Consider the following 7,500-nt stretch of genomic DNA (forward strand, 5'->3'; position numbering starts at 1 on the left):
GCCGCGATCGGACTTGTGTACGGGCGGCGCGTGCCGCCGGAGGTGTCGCCCGCCAACTAAAGCAACACGCCGCGAACGGACTTGGAAGAATTTCTCGCTCGCCCGGCGAAAGCAACACGCCGCGAAACGGACTTGGATGAATTTTTCGCTCGCCCGGCGAAAGCAACACGCCGCGAACGGACTTGGAAGAATTTGTCGCTCGCCCGGCGAAAGCAACACGCCGCGAGCGAACTTGGAAAAAGCGGCTTGTGCGGCCGGAGGTGTCGCCCGCCAACGAAAGCAACACGCCGCGATCGTACTTGGGTTACGGGCGGCGCGTGCCGCCGGAGGTGTCGCCCGCATACAAGGCAACACGCCGCTATCGGGCCTGGAAAAATTTCTCGCTCGCCGGCGAGAGCAACGCGCTGCGAGCGAACTTGCGCCTGTTCCCGAGTTCTCGCTTGTACCGCTAACGAGCGAGCTAAATGAGATTAATTAAATGAGGACGCATCGGAAAGTTTATTCGTGCAAACACTCCGGCTTCGCTTATCGGCATCCTGCCTGCATTCGTCCACGTATCGGTCGTAGAATCTCGAAGATTGTGCATCCGACGAGTGGTAACCGAGAATTAGCAGATATCGTAATAATCGTGTCGCGCGGTCGTGCGGAGCGTCGAAAAGTACGAAACCTTTGTCCGAAACGTATTTCCGTATCGTAGCATTATCTTCTCGTAGCGGCGCTACTCGCCGTCAAGTGCCCCGGAGGTACCGCCGGCGGGCGACGGACTTGGTGAAATCATTCGGTCGTCCGGAGGTGTCGCCCGTCCCGGAGGTGCCGTCCGTCCCCTAAGTTGACGCCGGCCGTTATGTGGTGCCGCACGTATAATCACGCCCGTAACGAGCCGTCTCGGTTGCCGCGCGCGTGATTTCGCATCGGGCGAGTGTTTCGTACCGTAATCGCGGTCACCGCAGCTTGCGTGTTGCGTATCATCCGTAATAATTCGAAATATATGTCTCCGACACGTGGGTTTGAGAGACACGTTTCGAGTTAGTAATCGGACAGCGCCCTCATGTCGAGCGAGCGCCGAATAGTAACTTTCGTCCGAAACGTTTTTACGTAGCTCTCCTCGTTGCGGCGCCGTAAATCGTCGTTAAGTGTTCCGGAGGTACCGCCGGCGGTCGTCTGACTTCGAGAGATCATTCGGTCGTCCGGAGGTGCCGCCCGTCCCGGAGGTGTCGCCAGTCGGCCGTGGTTCTCGGAGGTGTCGCCCGGTCCGGAGGTGTCGCCGGTCGACCGTGGTTCCCGGAGGTGTCGCCCGGCCCGGAGGTGCCGCCCGGCCCGGAGGTGCCGCCGGTCGGCCGTGGTTCCCGGAGGTGTCGCCCGGCCCGGAGGTGCCGCCCGACCCGGAGGTGCCGCCCGGCCCGGAGGTGCCGCCCGGCCCGGAGGTACCGTCGGTGCTTATACCTTATTGTCCCGGCATTTCGTTTGTTTCCTTCTTAATTAATGCTAATTATCGTTATTTGACATTCGCCATACGGCTATCGTGATAATATTTTATCGTACAATAGGACTTTTCGATCGTTCGCTCTCCGCGACAATGTCTCGATTGAACGCGCCTTTCGGCGCTCGCGCTCGCATAACGTATAAGACGGGCAACAAGAGCCAAATCGCGGATGACAATGCGTTATCCTAACGAAACTAAATAATTTTCCGTTAGAATTAAATACCGGTGCACAAGGCACCAAATTTATTTGGACACGGCCAAGATTTTAAAATATGAAATAATCTCATATTTGAGATTTAATTTCAATACCCCCTTTTTTTTTTTTTTTTTTTTTTTTAACCCCCCTACGGAAATTAAATAAATGAATGCAAGAGAAAAATATAGATCCGAAAATCGCTGAATCGGGAATCCCCGATTTTCGGATCTATATGTTTCTCTTGCATTCATTTATTTAATTTCCGTAGGGGGGTTAAAAAAAAAAGGGGGTATTAAAATTAAATCTCAAATATGAGATTATTTTATATTTTAAAATCTTGGCCGTGTCCAAGTAAAATTTGGTGCCTTGTGCACCGGTATTTAATTCTAACCGGAAAATTATTTAGTTTCGTTAGGATAACGCATTGTCATCCGCGATTTGGCTCTTGTTGCCCGTCTTATACGTTAAATTTATATTTATATTACAGAGCCTTGTTAAAACTCTTATAAATTAGTTTATTCACTTTCTACAAGTTCGTCGCGTACCGAGACTTATGTTTCTCGGCGCTCGCTCTCTCGAGGACTGACTCGAGGGCTGCGCGAATTTCGGAGCTCGCGTAGGGCGGCAGCCGATCGGGGTCCTCGATTGGACCATCAGAAAATCAGGCGATGTACACACGCCAATTAGCGGCGAGTGTACACGTTGGTTTCACGTGTTTCCTTGGCGTAAACACTAAGGAATTTAACAAAAAAACATTCTAGAAAATTCGATCGTCCTCGAGGATTCGATCCGAAGAACGAATCTTCAACAATGTGGAAAGAATTTTATTAGAATTTCTCTACTATTTATTATATTAAAAATAATAATATGTATCACAAGAAAATATAAAATATGTTTGATTAATTTTACTATACAGTTTAGTAAAATTAATCACACATATTTCATATTTTATTGTGATAGATATTATTTTTAATGTGATAAATATTAATCAGAGAAATTTTAATAAAATTCTTTTCATACCGTATTGTCTCACAATTACCATAACTTTTAGGGTAAATTTTAAGAGAAAATTCTCTCAGTGTACCGATTAATTATTAAAAATTACTTGTAAAAAGGCACACGTTACTCGATGCGGACGACAATTGTTTACACGGCAAGGACACGACAACAGACTGCGGCGACGGATGACGCAACGCGTCGCGACGCTTCGCGACACGTCTAGACGATAACAATCACGCGGCGTTGCCGAACATGTGATTGACGCGAGACATGTATTAAAACGTATAATAATTATGTTATTAAAAAAGGCATATTATAACGTATTATAATTTTTTACGTTATAATACATTTTTTTTAATGACTTAACATTATCCGCCCGTTTTGCCCTTTCTTTTTAAGCGAGACGTGAGAAAAATGATTATGTTTTGCGAACAAGATGTTCCATGTATAAATGTATTGGTCGCTCTGAAAAGAGCGGATTGACTTTGGTCGCTCTGAAAAGAGCGGATTGACTTTGGTCGCTCTGAAAAGAGCGGATTAATTTATAATAGGTGCTCAAAATGACCACCATCCATCCTTATGCAAGCTCGCATGCGTTTAAATAAATTTAATTGGACGTTCTCCATTACTTCCTCTTCGATATTCCAAATTACATATCGCAATCTGGTTTCTAAGTCGTCGACGTTCTCGGGAAGCGTTTTGTATATTGATTCCTTACAGTATCCCCATAAAAAGAAATCAAGAGAATTAAGGTCCGGGGATCTTGCGGGCCAACGTATCGGGCCATACCGACCCATCCAACGTCCAGGAAACTGCTTGTGCGCGACGGAAAGATGGATAGGACGTGGTCGGAAGCGAGACCGAGAAATAGACAATACACTCGACACACGCGTAACGTTCACAAAAAAAATATATTTATATAAACTATTAACAAAAATTACAATTAATATACCGCACCGAATTTACCGAGAGAATTAGCCGAGTCGTAAATTACTAAGTGTCCGCAAGCAACGGTAATGAATTAGACAAAGACAAGCAATCTTTATCGTATGAACACACTTTATTCGCGATGAGCAATCGGAAAAAGCGCCGCGGTCGCGAGAGAGGAAGGCTTATATACGCCTTGTAATTCTAGAATATTCGAGTACATTTGCTGTCGTTCTATTGTGATATTAAGGGTGAAGGAACGTTTACTGTAATTATTTACTTGTTTTTCTCTCCTCTCGCGCGACAGCGGTGTTTACAATTTAGACTGTTTTAAGCGCTTGTTTTCGAAGGCGCGGAGTATCCGTATACTCTCGCGGCCGAGCGCTAATTTAAATATAATTTAAAATACGCATGTTAGACCACGATATTAATTAATAAATTATATGCATGCTGCATGAGGCATGATCGAGATGCATGAATATTTTAACGCTTTCTTGTCCGCGGGTTATTACCGTTCGAATCTCGAACACTGCTCGTTCAAGTAGTTTGTTACAATCCTGGCGTTGTGTGGTCAAGCACCGTCTTGTTGAAAGAACATTTTATTTCTTTCAAATAGTGGCACTTCTTCTAAAAAATCGGGCAGATTTTCTTTCAAAAGTTCCGCGATACCATAGGGTACGCCTATTTAGCAGGCTAGAGTCTCGTTCGTTATCGGAATTAACCAGACAAATCGCTCCACCAACTAAGAACGGCCATGCACCACCACCCACCGAATCAAGAAAGAGCTATCAATCTGTCAATCCTTCCGGTGTCAGGGCCTGGTGAGGTTTCCCGTGTTGAGTCAAATTAAGCCGCAGGCTCCACTCCTGGTGGTGCCCTTCCGTCAATTCCTTTAAGTTTCAGCTTTGCAACCATATTTCCCCCGGAACCCAAAAGCTTTGGTTTCCCGGAAGCTGCCCGCCGAGTCATCGGAGGAACTTCGGCGGATCGCTAGCTGGCATCGTTTATGGTTAGAACTAGGGCGGTATCTGATCGCCTTCGAACCTCTAACTTTCGTCCTTGATTAATGAAAACATTTTTGGCAAATGCTTTCGCTTCTGTCCGTCTTGCGACGATCCAAGAATTTCACCTCTAACGTCGCAATACGAATGCCCCCATCTGTCCCTATTAATCATTACCTCGGGGTTCCGAAAACCAACAAAATAGAACCGAGGTCCTATTCCATTATTCCATGCACGCAGTATTCAGGCGAAGGTAGCCTGCTTTAAGCACTCTAATTTGTTCAAAGTAAACGTACCGGCCCGACTCGACACTCAGTAAAGAGCACCGCGACGGGATATTAGTTGGGCCGCCCCTCGCGAGGCTAAGCCCACCGGTAGGACGTCCCACATCACGCCAGTTAAACACCGCGAGCGGTGAACCGACGGTGTGCGACACAGATTCAACTACGAGCTTTTTAACCGCAACAACTTTAATATACGCTATTGGAGCTGGAATTACCGCGGCTGCTGGCACCAGACTTGCCCTCCAATGGATCCTCGTTAAAGGATTTAAAGTGTACTCATTCCGATTACGGGGCCTCGGATGAGTCCCGTATCGTTATTTTTCGTCACTACCTCCCCGTGCCGGGAGTGGGTAATTTGCGCGCCTGCTGCCTTCCTTGGATGTGGTAGCCGTTTCTCAGGCTCCCTCTCCGAAATCGAACCCTGATTCCCCGTTACCCGTTACAACCATGGTAGGCGCAGAACCTACCATCGACAGTTGATAAGGCAGACATTTGAAAGATGCGTCGCCGGTGCTAGGACCGTGCGATCAGCACAAAGTTATTCAGAGTCACCAAAATAAACGGTGGACGAACGGCGAGCCGCCCGCCACCGATTGGTTTTGATCTAATAAAAGCGTCCCTTCCATCACTGGTCGGGACTCTGTTTTGCATGTATTAGCTCTAGAATTACCACAGTTATCCAAGTAAATGTGGGTACAATCTAATGAACCATAACTGATTTAATGAGCCATTCGCGGTTTCACCTTAATTCGGCATGCACTGAGACATGCATGGCTTAATCTTTGAGACAAGCATATGACTACTGGCAGGATCAACCAGGGAGCTTCGTGTTCGGTTACTCGCAAGGGAGTAACTCGCAAGCGAGCCCGAAGACTCGTCGCTAGCTCTTTTTCGCGCGCGCGCGCGTTCTATGCCGAAACACCGACGCGCGCGCGACACGCTCGTATGTGCCATTTTATTTGCCGCCGGTCTTGCTCAGCCGGTCGGCGACACTCTGCTGTTTTTAACGCTATTATGTAAAGCGTACGAGAGAACGACGGAGGCGAGAGTAAACCCCCGACGCCGCCGCCTCTCTTCTTCCTCCTCCTCTCCGTTCAAAAATCCACAAGATCAAAATACTCGTGTTCTTATTCTCCCAAATGTTATGATGCGCGGTCTCGAGAGACCGCGCGATTCACCCTGACGCTAGATCGACGATGGCGATGCTTAGACGTCGAGGACTGTTCTGTCTGGTTCGTACGCGTTTAACCGCACACGACCAGCAATAAGATTTTGCTACGGCGTACAAAGCGAGCGGGAAGAAGCAACTCTTCCCGCAAACTCGTATCCGTGGAGTAGATGCTCGGTAAGCGCGACGATTCCGCTGCTGCGTACGAAACTAGAGGGAACCGCGCGGCCAACACACTAGAGGCGTGCGCGCCACATAAGAGCTATTCGGTCTTGCGACACCGACTCGTGGCAATGCTGTGCTCGTAATAAATAAGTGTGCGTTAATTTTGCGCGCGTTCGGCGACGAACGAGAAGAGCCGCACCGTAATCCCCGGCGAAGAGGAATACGAGACGACGCGAGAGTCGAACGTACGTTCTCGCGAGACACGCAACCTCCAAGCATGAGAAGACTTGGCGGCGGCGCGTTCTGCGACGATCGTATATTATTTTATATATTCGTGGTTTCCAAAATCAAACATTTTATATAAATGTTCTCTCCGTGTCAGAGTCGCGACTCGACAAAATCCGTTCTCGATCCGTTCGGGCGATTCTTCGTTTGTCAACGTCGAGAGCGCGACACGTACAATATTAATCTCTCCTACCTCTTATAGTACCCAACCGACCGGCCAAGCGGTCGGCGACGGTACGGAGAGCGGTCGAAACACGCCGGAGTGGCGAGAGACTCGAGAAAGTACGTTTACGACTCGTCCGGACTCGCTCGACTCGTTCGACGCGCCGAGCGCGACGTATCTCTTATAGTACCCAACCGGCCGGCCAGGCGGTCGGCGACGCACGGTCCTACGCACGGCCGTATGCGAGCGCGAGCGTCGAAAGGCGCGTTCAATCGAGACATTGTCGCGGAGAGCGAACGATCGAAAAGTCCTATTGTACGATAAAATATTATCACGATAGCCGTATGGCGAATGTCAAACAACGATAATTAGCATTAATTAAGAAGGAAACAAACGAAATGCCGGGACAATAAGGTATAAGCACCGACGGTACCTCCGGGCCGGGCGGCACCTCCGGGTCGGGCGGCACCTCCGGGCCGGGCGACACCTCTGGGCCGGGCAACACCTCCGGGAACTACGGCCGACCGGCGACACCTCCGGGACGGGCGGCACCTCCGGACGACCGAATGATCTCTCGAAGTCAGACGACCGCCGGCGGTACCTCCGGAACACTTAACGACGATTTACGGCGCCGCAACGAGGAGAGCTACGTAAAAACGTTTCGGACGAAAGTTACTTACTATTCGGCGCTCGCTCGACATGAGGGCGCTGTCCGATTACTAACTCGAAACGTGTCTCAAACCCACTTGTCGGAGACATATATTTCGAATTATTACGGATGATACGCAACACGCAAGCTGCGGTGACCGCGATTACGGTACGGAACACT

General features: G+C 48.8%; 1 pseudogene; it reads right to left on the reverse strand.

Moving 5' to 3' along the window:
- Nucleotides 1-4,528: 4,528 nt before the first annotated feature.
- LOC146720167 (small subunit ribosomal RNA) lies at nucleotides 4,529-5,709 on the reverse strand (annotated as a pseudogene).
- Between the last annotated feature and the right edge of the window lie 1,791 nt (nucleotides 5,710-7,500).

This window comes from Nylanderia fulva, unplaced genomic scaffold (genome assembly GCF_048542155.1).
Source record: "Nylanderia fulva isolate GAGA-0341 unplaced genomic scaffold, ASM4854215v1 Scaffold757, whole genome shotgun sequence".
Taxonomy (NCBI): Eukaryota; Metazoa; Arthropoda; class Insecta; order Hymenoptera; family Formicidae; genus Nylanderia; species Nylanderia fulva.